The sequence below is a fragment of the Amphiprion ocellaris genome, chromosome 11 (assembly GCF_022539595.1).
Source record: "Amphiprion ocellaris isolate individual 3 ecotype Okinawa chromosome 11, ASM2253959v1, whole genome shotgun sequence".
NCBI lineage: Eukaryota > Metazoa > Chordata > Actinopteri > Pomacentridae > Amphiprion > Amphiprion ocellaris.
This window is the reverse complement of record NC_072776.1, coordinates 16,112,408-16,129,634: the sequence shown is the minus strand read 5'-3', so window position 1 is coordinate 16,129,634 and position 17,227 is coordinate 16,112,408. Positions and strand designations below refer to the sequence as shown.

The 17,227-nt window shown below is 37.1% G+C and overlaps 2 long non-coding RNA genes across 2 annotated transcripts; one reads left to right on the top strand and one right to left on the bottom strand.

Moving 5' to 3' along the window:
* Positions 1 to 3,551: 3,551 nt before the first annotated feature.
* On the top strand, positions 3,552 to 7,311 carry LOC129350087 (uncharacterized). The gene is made up of 2 exons (XR_008603313.1): positions 3,552 to 5,871; positions 6,809 to 7,311. It is a non-coding gene; the product is annotated as an uncharacterized LOC129350087 (long non-coding RNA).
* Positions 7,312 to 14,517: 7,206 nt separating this feature from the next.
* LOC129349974 (uncharacterized) lies at positions 14,518 to 16,779 on the bottom strand. Its single transcript, XR_008603153.1, has 2 exons — positions 14,799 to 16,779; positions 14,518 to 14,735 (listed from the first exon to the last, which is right to left on the bottom strand). It is a non-coding gene; the product is annotated as an uncharacterized LOC129349974 (long non-coding RNA).
* Between the last annotated feature and the right edge of the window lie 448 nt (positions 16,780 to 17,227).

Sequence of the window (17,227 nt, the reverse complement as noted above, 5' to 3'; positions counted from 1 at the left end):
TGAGAAAAGTTGCTTTTTTCATGTTGTTCTAGAAACACTTTTACCGAACTTTAACTTTTTAAAAGCTTTAAGTAAAAGCTGATCAAGGAAATCTTGTTTCTGTCTTAATACACACATACATCAGAGCACTTGTTTGGCACAAGCCAGCCAGTGGCTCACTGGTAGACATTGCAGTAATTAAGATGTGTCTTGGTAACACTTACAGCTTATATACAGCTAACAATATGACTATCTGTAAAATATTATGTGATTGTTGGTTTGAATTTCCTTTTTCCCCTAATAACACCTTATAATTTCCTTCCATTAGCCTGATTCTCAAATTTTATACAGTAAGAAGTACATATCAGAAAACTTATGGTGTCATTTTAAATAAAAGTGTACTATTTACTATTTAATACTATTAAATTGACACCACTCACGGAGCCACAGCATGTTAGCATAGCTTAGCAGAAAAACTGAAAACCCAATTAGTTTCATAGCCAATACTGCTTTATTACTATGCCTGTAGTCATTTAGATAATTGTCCTGTATTAGTTGTATTAGCCCTAATTAGATGTTAAAATTACCATCATAAAATTTCCCATCATGCATCATGGATTTATTTGTACTCTTTGCAATCAGTTTAAGCACATGTTTAGATCAAATGTCACCATCAATAGCATTGTTTAACTCCACTAATCATGCAAGAGTCTATATCTGTTTTCAACTAACTTGATGTTGTTCCACACAGCTGCAGCAAAAAAGAGACCCAGTGTGATTAATTAAAGATTTAAATGAAGCTGTGAACCTAAACTAGTCTAGATGACACATTTCAGTGTTTTTTTTCTTCCATTCTTCTGCCTCTTTTTCATCATTAAGCAAGCTGTTGTAAAGTTACCAAAAGAGGTGGGACAAACACGGTTATTCCACATGAAAGGTGTGCAGATTGCACAGCAGCAGTGTAACAGGCAGACAAACAGCTGGTGGCTAATGGTGTTTCTGAGGAAGTGCTGCGGCTATTCTGACCATCTCCCGCACTGCATTTTATTTTCGTCTACTTCCACCTTGACTGGACAGCTCATCATGACTTCCTGATTCACCTTTGTCCATACCAGCACTCAGCCAGAAAATGAGCTCTAAAATGCTGAAATGGCTCAAGGGACCCACTGTTTAGTGTTACCCAATAAAGCATTGCCACTAATCAGCTATTTGACAAAAACAGGCCCTCAGACACTCACTGGGTGCTCCAAAGCTCTGCTCACCTGGTCACATATTGTTTGGGATTGTGAAGTAATTTGTCTTCAATTAGGGGGTTCGAGATTTCAGTCCAGTGTGTAGGCGCCATGGGAGTGGTGAAGTAAAAGCTCCACTTCAAATTAGAATCAAGTCAGGCAAGCAGGAAACTGGCCCAGACCCATGTGTAAAATGATGTATGATATTCAGCCAATACAATGAATTTTGTAAAGAGTACACTATGTGTGAAGTCACTTTGTCTTGTCTGCTTCTTGTCTTTGGGCTAGGTCTCCAAACAGAAGTGATCTTAGGATTATTGGCATCTAATAGGGAGGTTCAAATCAGAGACTAATCTAAACGGAAGAGTAATTCATCAATGACACAAAATATAGCCTGTAATTGGCCGCATAATGTCAATTTATCAATCAGGTATAAATAAATAATTTGAGGAAAGTAGAACTAGATTTTGTATGTTTAGGGGTTTTTCTTTATACAGGGGGTCCTCAACTTACATTGGAATTCTGTTCCTACGCTGCAACACAAGTCGGAACTCACACTGTCCTATGCGTCCACGGTGTATAACACAGCCCAATGTGGTGTACAACTGGCTAGTGAAAACAAAGCCGTCTTCCTCTTATAGCACCAAGTGACGACGTATCCGTCTGCTCTGCTTGCCAACTAGTTCTATGTAACCAGTTCCAACGTAACGACAAAACTTCATAGACTGACGAAGTCGTAAACTTTGGACCCCTTGTATTGCTACTTCTTTTTAACTATTGCTGTCAAATTATCTTTATTCTTTAAAATGTGTCTCCCAATTAACATCTTACATTAACACGAGTTCTTCATGTTTGTTTTATTATTCTGGGGATATACACAAATACATATAATATTGCCATTTTATTGCTTTGTTTTAGGTCAGAACACTTGCAAATTGAAATTGAGGCTGAGTTGCCTTATATTTTGCAGTAGTATTGGTTAATGGATAATGACAACAGATCTTTGTAGGTTAAATGGATATTTACACATGCATTGATTTGCAATTCTTTTTTGCAGAGGGGGATTGAGAAAGCAAAGGAGGACTGGCTGCTCTGCATGTGTAGAGAAGACAACCCTAATCAGTGTAGTTTATCATTTCTATCCAGTATTTTGTATTGTAAGGTTGCAGTGTAAAAAAAAATACACAGGGGAAGAGAGTAAGGTAATCACCCACTGATGGAGGAGCAGTGTAGTCATAGAAGCAATGCTGATTTGTATAATTCTGTTATATATTTTATATGTATCAATATTTATGTATGTATATGTATGCATATTTATTCATTGTGTTCTATTTCTGTACAGTGTCGGTGAGATGTAAATATGTACGACTTCATCAGGTCTTGCTCCCACCTAAGTAGGCTCTTCCAGCTAACAACATTTAGGAGGGTAAAAAAGGCAGCTTCTAGGATTCAGTGTGAGTTTTTAGGTGTGACTGTGACTCAGTGTGTGGACTGAACAAAAAAAAATGCCACCATTTGTGTTTGGAACCTCTCAGCCTCATGCTTCTCTGTCAGAAACTTAAAGCCTTTCCCAGTCAAATTGCCGCCAGTACATAAATATCACACTAAAAATGCAAATCATTCAATGTTCAGTTACCATCTGTTGATCCTCGATAATTGATTCAATATTATTACTACAGAATGTGCAAAATGCATGGAGGGGAAGTCTGGAGAACCGCAAGCTTGGCCCGGCCTCCCAGGAACTTTCTAGGAATTTCTGCAAAGCTTGCACTGGCTGTTTCTCAGCTGGGACTGCCATGACCTGCTGCGCTCATTAAAATTATGGATTTGGCTGCAGTAATTTATATTATGAACACTTTAATCACCTGCGATGGACAACTTACCGTATCAGCTTAAATGAACAAGGTGAACAAGAAATGCAAATGCATATGTTAAGTTGGCAAACGTGAACTCACTTCACAATCTCAACTTTCCCTCAGTCCACTTATCTTCGAAAAGGAGTTCAAAAACAGGAGTGTTGCTGTTGATTTGCAGATCCAAGCTACTGTCTTCTGAGATGTGAATGTCGCGCCCTTTCTGTGAGTCCTCATATCTGCAGACTTTCCAGAGGGACTTATCCATAGTTCAGAGCAAAATTGGTGATAGAGGTAGTCGTCCTGGCCCCACATAATGTACGCAAAGAGTGGAAAGAAATAGGATTTACAGGATTCATAGATAATGTTCATTTTGTGGCTTTCTTATATTAGATTAGCATTTATTTTTTGCCGACAAGTTAGTAAGGGTGCGCTTTTTCACTCACCCTTACTAACTTGTCGGCAAAAAAGAAATGCTAATCTAGGATTCATGGATGGTTACAGCTTTCCTGATTTTTTGTTTGCTAAGTAACCACTGTAATGCCGCAAACAGGAAGTGATCAACTGACCAGCTAAACTAATTGCTAATGGAAGATGAGTCAAAATCCCCCCCCCCCTTTTTTTTAATATTGAAGCTTTTTTTTTTTCAAGCAACATGTGACAATAAAGTGTCCCACTCTTCCTTTTTACCATTTAGCTGTTCTACAGACTAAACACTCTTCTCAAATTGAATTTCCCAACATTGGAGGTTTCATTTGGTACAACGAGCCTTTTTTTTTTCTTTTACCCTCTTCTATCCCTACCCAGATCCCAACATGTCCTTTTTCTTTTTTTCTTCAAGAAAGGTGCGCGCAGCACTGCGCAGCAGCCGGAGCTGTCATTGGCAGGGCAGCTCAAATGAAATTTTGTTGTATATGAAAGTGTGCAATGACCAATAAAGATTGATTGATTGAATAGGTATGAATTTGAATTCTGCACAATTGGTCAGACTCACAAAGCCTCACCAGCTTTTTGTACATTTTCGAGACAAATTATACCAATGTACTTTGATGTCAAGATGCATGCCTATTATATAAACTGCACACATTTTGGCACAACATCTATAAAAAAAATCCTTTTTGTAGTATAACAGGTCCTTTCAAAAACACAATAGTCTAAACGTACATCTTAAGAGTGTTTAAATCCACATCTTGGCACAGTTGGAAATGCGTCCTCAGACTATTTAGAATAAGACAGCAACCACAGTCTGCTGCTTTTCATCTTTCTCTTTTCATATATTTTAATTTAATTTTGCCATTATGCCCTTTAATGGATCTATGACCTTACTTTCTTGAACATTCTTCAGAAATATGAAAAAGCACTGTGCAGCTCACCTTCTCTCCTTTTGCATCCAACAGTGATCTTGGGCAAAGAAACACAGAAACATCAAGTATTTGTACTGTGCATTTTGACATTTCTTGTCTCACCCCACCTAAGGTGACAATAGACATCTTCTTCACGCTTTCCCTCAGAAATCCACCGAACTGACTTTAGATTGATACAATACAGAGGGAGGTCAACAGATGAATACAGTTTTTTTATATAAAGAAAGAGGGTTTGTCAGCACTGTTCCCTCTAAGCTGCGCGCGTGCGCAATTGCGCACTGCTGACGGTCTCCGCGCACAGAAAATCTGCGCTGCGCACACAAAAAAAAAATCCAACCTAAATTGTAAATAAAATAAACACGTAACAATTCATTCTGTGCTATTTTTCAATGTGAGTCAGTGAGTGACCGGTGACTGGCTGCTGCAGCCAATGATGCGATTCACATACGTATTTACCATAGACTGTATATAATGGTATTTACGCAGCTAATCAATGTCAGGCGTCCTTATGTGTAGCCACCCTTGTTGTCATAGATATGAATGAGTAGATAGGACACGCCCCTTTGAGCTGTTTGCTACGGCGAGGCTAAGCTAGTGGGCTCACTGTGCTGCATACAATTGCACACTGCGTCGTACGATTGAGACAAGGAAACTTGGAATTACTTTTCATAGGTAAGAATAGTTTTTGGCTCTTTTTTCATTATGAAATCTTGTTTGGAGCTTCCAGTCTATGAGAGCTAACTAGTTAGCCACTAGCAAAATGCTAAGGCGAGCTAGCAGCTTGACAACCAAATACCAGACGATTAATAGTAGCTGTAGTATAGTTGTACAAGCAGTAGTAGTAATACTAAAAGTACAAGCAGCAGTAGTAGTATAAACAGCTGTTAGAGTCATAGAAGTAGTATCAGCATTTGTAATAATATTACAATTTGTAGTAGCAGTGCCAGTATCACCACCACTACTACTAGTAGTAGTCACATTGCTATTACTACCACCAATACTACCAATAGTAGTTATAAAGCCTAACTCATGTATATCCAGATTACCATCTATGTTCTTCCTCCAAACCCATTTTATGATTGGGATTACAGGCAGTTCTTTAGGACTGCTCTCAAATAATTGAAATGTTTCTAAACAAGGTTATACTTATCAAATTAAATAGCTCTGGTCTCCAGTATATTGGCGAATTCTGTTCTTTGTACTTAATTTATTAGCATGATTTCTTTTTAATATGTTGTGTACAGACTTAATTACTTCTCTGTCTACTTTTCTTACTCCATGTAGGTTTCCCAGAGACTATGGGTTGAGGAGGAATTGGAAATCTGTCGGCTTAGACCTGGTGTCATTCCATCAATGTTAAACTTCCCGGCTCATCTTGGAAGAGTACGTGCCAGAAAGACCACGACCAAGCAGCCTTGAGATCTTAGGCAGCGTCTCCCTGAGGTGGGTGTCAACGGTGTTCACGGTCAGGTCTGTGATAATCCCGTCAAAAAACAAAACAGAAAAATCTAGATTATAAATCAACATGTAACCAAAGCACTCTGTGTATAATGCCATAGTATAGGATGTAGTTCAGAAAATGTCAAAGTACAGTATGCTTTACTCAAGAATAACATAGTATGGCCTGTAGTTCATAGTACAGCATGTTGGCAAGAAAAAAAAACAAAACATAGATTATTATGTGGTTAAAAAGCGCAAAATGATAGGATGCTGCCTAAAATTGTCATGTATGATATGTGGTTCAAAAAATGTCATAGTGCAGTATATTGTCAAAAAAGTATGTAATTCAAGAAAACATCAGAGTATAATATGTCATCTAAAAAATGCCATAGAATAATAATTTCATTGCACAAGTAAAAGTGTAGTAACTTTTAAAACTTTATGAATTCTTATATGTTGCTAAAAAAAACAAAAAAAACTAAAACAAAAAAAACGTCACAGTAATATGTCAATTTAAAAAGCCTATAGTATAGAGTGTCGCCCAACAAACATCATAGTATAGCATGTCGCTCTAAAAACGTCACAGTATAGCCTTTAGTCCACAGCTGTCAGTAGGTGAGGAGCAACACAAAAACAGTCCAAACGCTGGTTTCCAGAGGGTTAGACGAGAATTTATTTGAAAGAGTAAGTTTACAACAACACAACATGTGAGGGGGTTAAAAACAAATGGGTGTTAGTAAAATAAAAATAAATAAACAGAACTAAAAGTGAACTTCATGTTGACATTGATGGGCATTCCAACCAGGAACAAAGTAAAAGATAATCAGTATGAAAAAAAACTCCTCCTGTTCACCTCTTAAAACCCAAAAACACACCGCAGTAGCACCCTAAACTAAAACTACCAATGTGTTCCCTGTTTTCCTTTCTGAACAATTCAAAGGTCCCTCTCTATCTCCCCACACATCCACCAACCACTGGAACACATCTCCAAAGTTCTGCTGGACCAGCTCAGCTTCCCCTCAGAAGAAGTGCCGCCACCTGCCAGATGAAGGAGCCTTTTGAGAGGCAGCTGGCATCGTGATTGGACTGTACTTTGGTCTGTTCCAATCCAGCTTCAGCACCAGAGACGGCAGGCGGGACGAGTCAACGGAGGCCGGGTGGACGAAGACATGCAGCTGAGTACAATCCAGAAAACAACAGAGGAGGAGTGCAGCAGCCCAGGGCCAGAACAAACAGAGTAGCATCATATGTCTCTTAGAAAACATCATAGTATAGCCTTTGGGATGAAAAAACACCATCATATACATCGTATATTGTACAAATAACAAGTCAAAGGAAAGAGACATACATTGTAGAATTGTAGTAATTGTGGGCTGAATGATTTACTGATTATCAGTATTTTATTTTTTACTGATTTACGGTAATAAATAAATTTAAAAATGGCGCTGCTTTGGCTCTGAACCTTTATCTACCTGTGGTCGCTCTGTCTTCTGGAGTGATTTGATTGGTTATACATAACGAATAAAACTCCTTTAACTTAACATCTGTAAACAAAACAAAAATGTATCAAAGTTTTCTGTTAGAGTTTGTGTTCTTCAAAGTTTAACTCCAAGATTTTAAATACTTTCATTTACTGCAAATGAATATCTACTCCAAATGTCTCACTAATAATCATTACCAGCCTTAAAAACCCACAAAATACCCCTCTATACTCGACAACACTTAGTACAGTCCGGTTCCCCCTTGTATAAATCTGCTTGGAATCGTCCACTTCCTGTTTGTCAAAGTGGCCTTCGACCTGGACAGGTTTTGTTGGAGCTCATGCAGCAAACATTTTGGGTAACTGCACTTTAATATGGATGGATGACCCTGAATTAGAGTCTGTTTTAATGAGACTGAGTTAAGATGTGTAGCTCTGTCATTAAATAGTAAATTATTTCTCTGAATTCACAGAGAAAAGTCTGAAATGTTTGCTAGGTTAGCGTCCCACATGTTCTTTGGCTCAGCTAAAGCTAACTCTCTCCAACTTCTGGAACTCGAGTTGCTTGTTGTTAAAATATCTTGCTGTAGGTGCTGAAGCTCAGAAAGTCTGAGATGTTTGTTCAGAATAAGCTCATTCTCAAGTCTTATCTGAACTCTTTTGTTAATGACAGAGCAGCACATTCAGACTCAGTCTCATTTATGTAGAGATTCAACTTCAGTGTCATTCATTGATGTTAAAGTGCAGTTTTTCAAATGTTTGTTGCACATGCTCCCGACCAAACCAGTTCAGGTGGAAGACGATGTGAAGAGAAAGCTCCAGAGGATGAATATCACACATTTACGTTGGAAATAAATGTCCTTTAATTAGACATTGTCATGCAAAAGTTGGATTTACCTTTAATGATGTTCAAATCTTTGTTGAGTGTTTTGTGGATGTTGGTTTCTAAATGTTTTCTGACACTCGGCCTCAAAGATTAAAACCTTCTACGGCTCACAAGCTGCAACAATTCACACATTATCAACTATCTTTCTGACTAAACTAAGATAAAAAGTGAAAAACTGCCTGATTCCTGCATCATGAATGTAAATCTTTTTGGTTTTCATGACAGTAAACTGAATATATTTGGGTTTGACATTTTATAAACCAAAACAAGAAATGAATTACTGGAGATAACAACAGATTAATGGTCAAAGAAAATGTGTTTTCCAACATATATGGCTGAATTGCTCCAACATTACAAGATACATACAATTTTAATTCAATTTTATTTATATCAGGCCAATTACAGGTCAAATTGTCTCAAGACACTTTATTTTTATATTTTTTGTCATATTTAAAATATGACAACGTAAGAAATTTAAACCTCTTGACTAATCCAATTTATTATTTGGTTTTTAAGAGACTAATTGACAATTAAAATAACTTTCTCCACTAGAACTAACAAACATGAGGTCAAATAGAAGGAAGAGTTTTAAATACTGCAGTCCCACGACGACAAGAATAAAGTTTGTCAACAAAAGCTAAATCTGCTGGTAGATTCCATTAAAGTCCTAATAAATGATAATAAAGTGTGATACTAAAGGTTTGTGGTGCTAAGAATGTCAAAGTAAAGATATCAAGTTGAACATGTGGATGGAGGTTGATAAAAGTTGACCTCCCTTCATTTCTCTCGAGCGACTCCATGGATTTTATGGATGATGGTTAAAGACCTGCTCTTCTAGTCGTCTTCCTTCTAGTCGCTGTAAAAAGTCAGTCCATCCTGGCTGACTTCAACATCTCTTCATGACAACTTGTTCTGCCTCCGACCTGGTGGAAACTCCAGAAACTCGGGAAAACCCATCGAGACTCGAAGAACTCGTGGAGACTCGAAGAACTCGTCGGGCGGGGGAAGGTGTGGTGGGTGGTGGGGGAAGGTGGGGCAGTAGAGGGGGGAGGCCGCCACCCACCTCCCCGCCTACTCTCCACCCTGACTCCACCCAGACTCCGCCTTGGCTCCACCCATGTGGTCACTTCAGAAACTACGATGCCAAAGGGAGGACGAATTTATTTCTTTTTGTCTGATCTGTAGCTCAGTGAGTTAAGGATTTGCCTATGGAGCTGCAGGTCGCTGGTTCAAGACCAGACACTTCTTAAATTTTCTCAAAATCCTGACAAAGACAAAGAAAGAAAAAGGCCGGTGGCGGGTCTCGAACCTGCGACCTACCGCTTGGTAGTCCTCTTCTTATCCCCCTGAGCTACTCGCTCAGATACTAATTCTTCTTTTTTTTGCGCATTTATCATCTATTTTTTTGTCGTTTTCGAGTTTTTTTTTAACTTGAGTCTTGACTCGACCGTTTTTTTCAGGAGGTTGGGCTTCAGCCTTTGTGCTGGAGGGTTGAACCCTCAGTTCCAAGACTTTCCAAGCCTCCAGACCTCCCGAGTCCTCAGGATCTGAGCTTTCACACAGTCTGAGGGCTGAAATTTTCTAAGTCCCACAGTAGTTCTCTGTGAGATTGAACTTTTAGACAGTCCAAGGACTGATATGTTCTAAGTTCCTGAGTAGTTCTCTGTTAGTTTGAACCTTTCCACAGTCTGAGGACTGAAATCTTAAAAGTTCTTGAGTAGTTCTCTGTTAGTTTGAACCTTCAGACAGTCTGAGGACTGAAATTTTAAAAGTTTCTCAGTACTTCTCTGTTAGTTTGAACTTTCTGGTTAACAGAAGCCTTAAAACTTGTGACCCTGAGTCTTGATTTCACATTTAGACCATCCATCTGAGTTCTTCTCAGATCTTCACCTGTGGGTTCTTTAAAAATCCTGAACAAACTTTGATTCACTTCACTGAACAGTAACATTTGTGGAGATCAGAAGGTAACATTAGTTTGATAAATGCCTTCAAGTACTAGTAGACTTTATCTGGAAAGCAGTTTTCTGAAATGAGTTCTTAGTAAATCTATCCACAATCAAACCAAGAACATAGAGGAAATGTTTGAAGAAACAGCTTGATGTTTTCGTTTCAGACTAGAAAACGCTTTATGACCCTGACCTGTTTTTGCTCTTTTTGATCATTTTATTGTCTCTTCTGTTTAATTTGATCTTCTAAAGTCTAACTGGTGTCTTTTCAAATGTTTTATCTTTATTTTGATTCTTCTTAAACGTTTAGTTTTGCTCTTTTCTCACCTTTTATTCTTTTCTCATGTCTGATTTGATTTCCAAATGTTTTGTCTTTTTAATGTTTGTTTTTTCAAATGTTTTATCGGCTTGTTTGAGTTTGTTTTTCTTTCCCAATATTTAATGTTTTTCGATTAAATCTTTGTTTTTCTTTTTAAATGTTTTACCACCTTTTAATGTTTAATTTTCTTTTTAAATGCTTCATTGTATTTTCTGTTTAATTCCTATTTGAAGTTTTATTGTCTTTAAGATGTAATTTTCTAATTAAACATTTAATTTTTTAGAGTTTTAGAGTTAAACATTAAATACAATCAAATTATATTAAACAGACAAAATATTGAATTAGATAATTCAACAAGATACAATACATGTCATTATGAAATTAAACAAAATTTTTAAAATACAAATATTAAAAATTACAGATAAAATATTTTCCATAATTAAACATTTAAAAAATACAATTAAACAAGAATATTAAACATTTTAAAAAATGCAAAACATTTAATTAGATTCTTAAACCTTTAAAAAGACAAAACATTTAATTAAAAAATTCAATGTTTAATTAGAAAATTACATCTTAAATTTCTTAAATCTCTTTAATAATAAAACTTTTTAAAAGTTTTATTGTATTATTTTTTTCCTTTGATTTAAACGCTTTTTGTTATGTAGTTTATTTCTTTAATCTTCTTTTTCTGTCAAGATTTTAACCCCAACCTTAAAAATGAAATAAACCCTTAAATCACAATCAAAATACTTCTGTTGTCACAATCATGAGTTAGTCAATTATTCAGTTTATCAATTCAACTTTATTTGTTTAGCACCTTTTACACAGATGACAAAACTAAACAAGCAAAGAGAAAAAAAAAACTGTTAAAACTATGATTAAAACTCAAAAACATTTTTTAAAAAAAGATTTAATATGGTAATAAAACATGTGTCCAGGGGATGGAGGGAGTTTATTGAAGTCTTCTTGGGCTCACATGGGAAAACATTTAAAATATAAACTTGATATTCAGTCTAAGGAAACTGCAGAGTGACAGAAGAACCAACAATATCTCCTGTTTTCTCCTTTAATGAGTCGACTCTTCTTGTGCTTTCAGACCAAAGAACTACAGACTCTTCACAACATGCTCAAACTCTTGGTACAGGACCTCACCACACGGGTCAAGAAGGTTTCCATCTCATTTCTACTCTGAAGATCACCTTCTCCTGCTCAAACTGCTGACAAATGTTTCTGCTGCTCTAAAGTCTGGTCTCAAGAACTTCCTAAAAACTCTCAAAGTCTCTTCTGCTGCAGGTTGCTTTGTAGAACTGTTGCAGAAAACCTCACTAAACCACATGGAGGGGCCTCAAGATAGTCGTCCAAATGAAACCATACAAAAACCAAACTAGTACAACCCAAACGCTAAAGTCTCCTGCAGCCTACCAGAGAACCTCTGAGAATAGAGAATCAGGACAGGAACTCTTACCTTCTGGACAACCAACCTTGGTCCACAAACAAGAATACACAATGTGTCTGACCAAAAACCTCTGAAGACTCACTACAGCCAAGATAAAGACACAACTCAGCTGTACCAAATCCACTAATCACTGCACACATTAGCACCATGTGCTAACTGTGGCTAAAGAACCTCATTTACCAAGACAACTATCCAGTACAAAGCCCTAAAACACACCAAGAAACACATTAAAGACGATTTTACTGCTGGAAGCTGCAAGCCAACGCCTAAAGAACGAACTAAAGCAACAGAGCTAAACCCGGTTCAGTGGTGAAGCAGAGGAAATGTTTGTCTGCAGCTAAATAAAGCAGGGAGACACTGAGCTGCTCAGGTGTTCCTGATAATACCAAGCAGCCACCTGGACAGCCAATAGGAACACAGCTTCCTGGAAGTCCAGAGGGCTGGGTTAGTGAAGGAAATTTAATTTAAAGTTGAAGCAGAAAGTTAATAAAGAAAGTTGAAAACCACCTTCTGATACCTGAAATCTCCGAGTTTTCACACAAAGAACACCTGAACATGTCAAACTGGCTTCATAGTAGAACCATCATTGTAAAAACATCATAGTATGGTGTGTTGCTCAAAAAACATTAGGACCCGGCTGTCAGGGAACAAACATGTAAGAAACCTGAGAACAGAGAGAATCCAACCAGTAGGTCACAGTTTATCATCCCCCAGTCATCTCCTGAAGTCCATATGGTGAGAGACATCAGTATCTGGTTGTTAATTTACCAGAGGATGCTTATAATCATGCTGATGTGGTCTGTACTCTACAGTATTTTAGTGACTCAATAAATGCCTAAGTTGTTTTTTTAAATGCTTTTCAGTTTTTAATAAACATTTAAGAGCCTATATGTAATCAATAAGTGGCCTTTGCCTATCTTAAGAAAAACTCACTCAGAACTGTGATATGTTAACAGTACTAAATAAATCAATAAATACATGCATACACACAAAAGTAAGTTAATACATTAACTGTGTTAAGATAAGATTCAGATTTTTAAAAAAGTTGTTTATGTTTTTGCAGAATCCAGTATTGCTCACTGGTTGGTCATTACATTTTGTTAGTTTGATTTCACTGTTTAAAATGATGCCACCTCTTTTCAGACAGAACCTGTGATAATAAAACAATACAAATTTTTTAGTTCTGTGTTAATAAAGCACTTAAAGCTTTAAGTATGGCTAAATGCTTTTTTCAGAATTAAATATATCACTCCTTAGGTGGTAGTGGCCCCAAGTTCAGTAAAGTTGGAAAGATATTCACAGATTTGGACTTCAAGCATCAATAACTCATTACATATAGGTTGTCAAAACATAAATGGTGCCTCTTTCCCATTGTTGCAAGGCAGACGATGTGCTACAAGCCCAGTTTTATCAAAAGTAGCTGTCTTTCAAGCTACAGGAATAACATTGGTGTCTATGGAGTGAACAGGGTCCGTCTGCAATTTGCAAAACCGCTGCAACAGTAAAGAGAGACAAATATTCAATAACTTCACTCTTATACATTGTAGTGTCACTAAAATCACTGCAGCCTTCAACTGGCTCCTGTTGACAAAGTGTTTTAACAGAAATGTAAATGCTGTAATTTGATTCTTTTAATGAACCATGTAACTTGAATGGATGTGATGCTGGTGTGACCACAGTGCACACGTCTGATGTTGCTCACAGTGGTCCAAGGGACGCTCAGGGAGTTTGTGTGTTTGCTCAGACTCATGAACAATTACAGGGAACATTGTTTGTCAGTAATATTCTACTCTAAAATCTTCCAATGTAGACCTAAAAGGTTGATCTGATGGTATATTCTACCCAACATCCTTGGAACATTTACCTAAAAGGTTGGTTTAATGGTATATTCCCAGAAGGACCCTTGAACATTGGGCTTATTGGTATATTCCACCCAAAATACTTGTACATATACCAAGAAGTCAGTGTAAAGGAAATGTAGACCTAAAAGGATTGTTTAAAGGAATATTTAAACGATTATTTTCATTATTTAATAATCTGTTATCAGTCAGAACCCTGGCAAACTTATTTTCATCAGTTTTTTTAGTGGAAGTCACAAATAAAGGAGCTCTTGTTTTTTCCTCGGCGTTACTGAGTCCAAAGCTGCTGTTTCAACACACATACGTTCACATGCATCCACAAACCTCTCAGCACTCAAACACCCACAGACAGGAGGCCGCTGGGACCGAGGCTCGGCGGCGTCCTCAGACCCACGAGTCGGGGAGTCGTTGAACTTGTTGGTCCGGTTTGAAGGCCTCCATGTGGTCCAGTAGAAGTCCACATAGTCAGTGTTGGCTTTGAACTGCAGCGACTGGCCACCATCAGGTGGACCAGCTCGTCCTTGTAGGACTCCTCCTGTAGCCTTGAGGGAACCACAGGAACATTCAGTAGCTGTTGGAGTTCTTCCTGTCAGGTTCGTGGTAGAACGGCTCTGAAGAATCTTGTACTTGTCTTATCTGGAACAATCTAACAGCCTAAACTGTTAACAGTGGTGTAAAGAAGCAAACACACAGGAATAGATTAGGACTCAAACTAGATTTATTTTAGAAAACAAATCAGCTTAGAGGCATTTGTTCACACAAGTGGCTGAATAGGAGGCCGTCCAATCAGATTTGAGGTCTTCACTCTGTAGGTTGTTTGTTTGGTGAGACTCTTGGACCTCCATCAGCTGACATGGATGTTTGATGGTCTTCTTCTCTAGTGCCAGATGATTCATCCATGAATTCAGCAGCTACAGACTGAAATGAAGCTCATGCTGCCGTTATTGAATTCCTGTTCCAGATCAAATGTTCAGAGCTCACCTTGAATGCAGCCGTCTGCTGTCTGATAGTTTTTCTCATTGTAGTCTTCAATAAAGTCTTTTTCCTCATGTCAGGATGTGGTGAGACTCTTTCTCAGTCTCTGCAGACGTCCCTCATTGTGCATCTCCAGAGAAGAAATAGAAAAACTGATCACTGCTTCAGCATCACAAACGCTCTCCAGCATTGAGAGTGTTTTAGGAATTCATTCATTGTGTTGTGAACTTTGAAGGAGCAGAAACTTTACAGCTGCCAAAGATATGAGCTCCAATTCTGGATGTTTTAGGAAATCAAGTTCATCAAATGAACACTTGATTATTGCTGATAACGTTCATTAAATTATTGAAGAAATCCAACATAAAAACCTGTAAACTCTCAGGCAGCTTTTGTTAAAGTTTGTCTATAATTCTATCATCATGTTCTGGAACCAGGACTCTGCAGAAGTTCCTTCAATCAGATACTTGTGTGTTTCTATTTAAGGCCTCAGGTTTGAACGTACAGCAGAGGATTAGAAAGGAGTGATTTTAATATTTAAATTAGTCCAGTAAATGTTTGGCATGAAAATTATTAAAATTTTGATTTAGATAGATTTGTGTCAAATAATATTGTAGAGTCTCACTTAAATACATCCAAATGAGTTCAGTGTATTTACATTTTATAGAATATTTGATTTCTTAATCTCAATACTGTAGGGTCTGACCCTAAATATTATAATAATGATGTCAATTTAAATAATATTTTAGTGCAGAGTCATAAACTTTAATCAGCTAAACTTGCATAATAAATATCACTGTACAATCTTAACCTGAACATTCATATCATTGAGGTAAATTTACATAAATCATGATATTCTAGAGTCTTAACTGGAATATTTCTGACATTAATCTTTTTGTATTGTGCTGATAAACAACAACAACCTGACTTTCAGATAATATTTGTTGTCTGTGATTGTGAGACTAAATTCCTCCACATTCTGGAACTGGACTGAATTTCCCAAAATGGAAACATGGACAGAATTTAACACTCGTGTATCCATGGCAACGTAAAAGTTTCTGCTTCTTACCAAAGTTCACAGCACAAGTAAAGATTTTAATGTAAAACTTCAGGGATGACTGTTAACCATAAGTATTCTGATCAATACTTCATGATCAATATCAGGACAGATGTTACAACTCCAGCTGTTGCATTAGACTGCAGTTATTCACAGAGAAATTAAAACATCACATTCCTCATAAAAACTAGATGGGACTTTTATTAAATAAAGTGTTGGTGAATAAACAGTGTAAAAAGTGCAAAGCAGCTCCATTAAATCAGGAGATGTGAGACTTCCACAGCATGGATCACCATCTGCTGTGTTGATTCATAGCTGAATGTCAGAATGAACTGAGATAGAAAAGCTGCTTTGAGCTGCAACATTACAGTCTGACAATCCAACACCATCACAGTTTTCATCTGGTTGTTTTGCTTCAACATGCTGTGAAGTTCAGTTTTTACCTGAATCAATACAGAGATTCTATTTCCAACCAAGACTGAAATAAAAATTAGAATGTTATGAGGTTATTAATGCAACTAAATCCTTTCAGATGGAAGGATTTACTTCTAAGTTCTAATTCAAGTTTCAGTTGGAGCACATTGCATTCACAAAGAAAAACAGCGAAACCTTCATAGCAACATTTAATAAACCTAAAGCTTCCCTGTTGGCACATTGGTGGAGTTTGTTACTGAGCATCTGAACCTTAAATCCAGTGAGACGACCATCTTCAGTCGAGGCCAGTCAGAGAACTTCAAGACCTTCCATCAGCTGGACCAGATGTGGCATCATCTCCCTCTGAACATCTGGATGACAGGAGAAAAGACAGAAATCAAACACAGATCACACAAATACAATTTATTCACTTTCATCATTTTATAAAAGTAGCATGAACTTTATTAAAACTTGACATCAGTAATGAAAGTAAATGTTTTTATCTCGTGTTGAAGCTAAATTTAAAGTCAATTTTAATGACAGTTTAACTGAGAGGAGTGAGAATGGAGCTTTTCTTTCCTTTTTAGAATATTCCCTCAAAATATTCTGTTTATTATTGGCTTTAGAAGCATTTTTCCTTATTTATTTTTAGATACCTCAGACTGATACACTTTGCTGGTTTGCAGATAATTTCATGGACAATGACAATAAAGATCTTCTATTATAACATATTTTGCTAAAACAAGAACTGCAAACCTTCTCAACCATCTCTCAGGCTGCAAAATTCCAACTGTGACCAAGAATTATCTGATGTAGTTATTGTTATATCAACAAGTGACGTTTACAACACAACAGAAATGTCTGGAAGCCAGTGGCCACCACTTTGAGCACCTCTTGTAATTGTAGAGGCCAAAGATAACTTTTATTAATCTTGTGATGTCTGAATAAATTTGGTATTGAAATATTT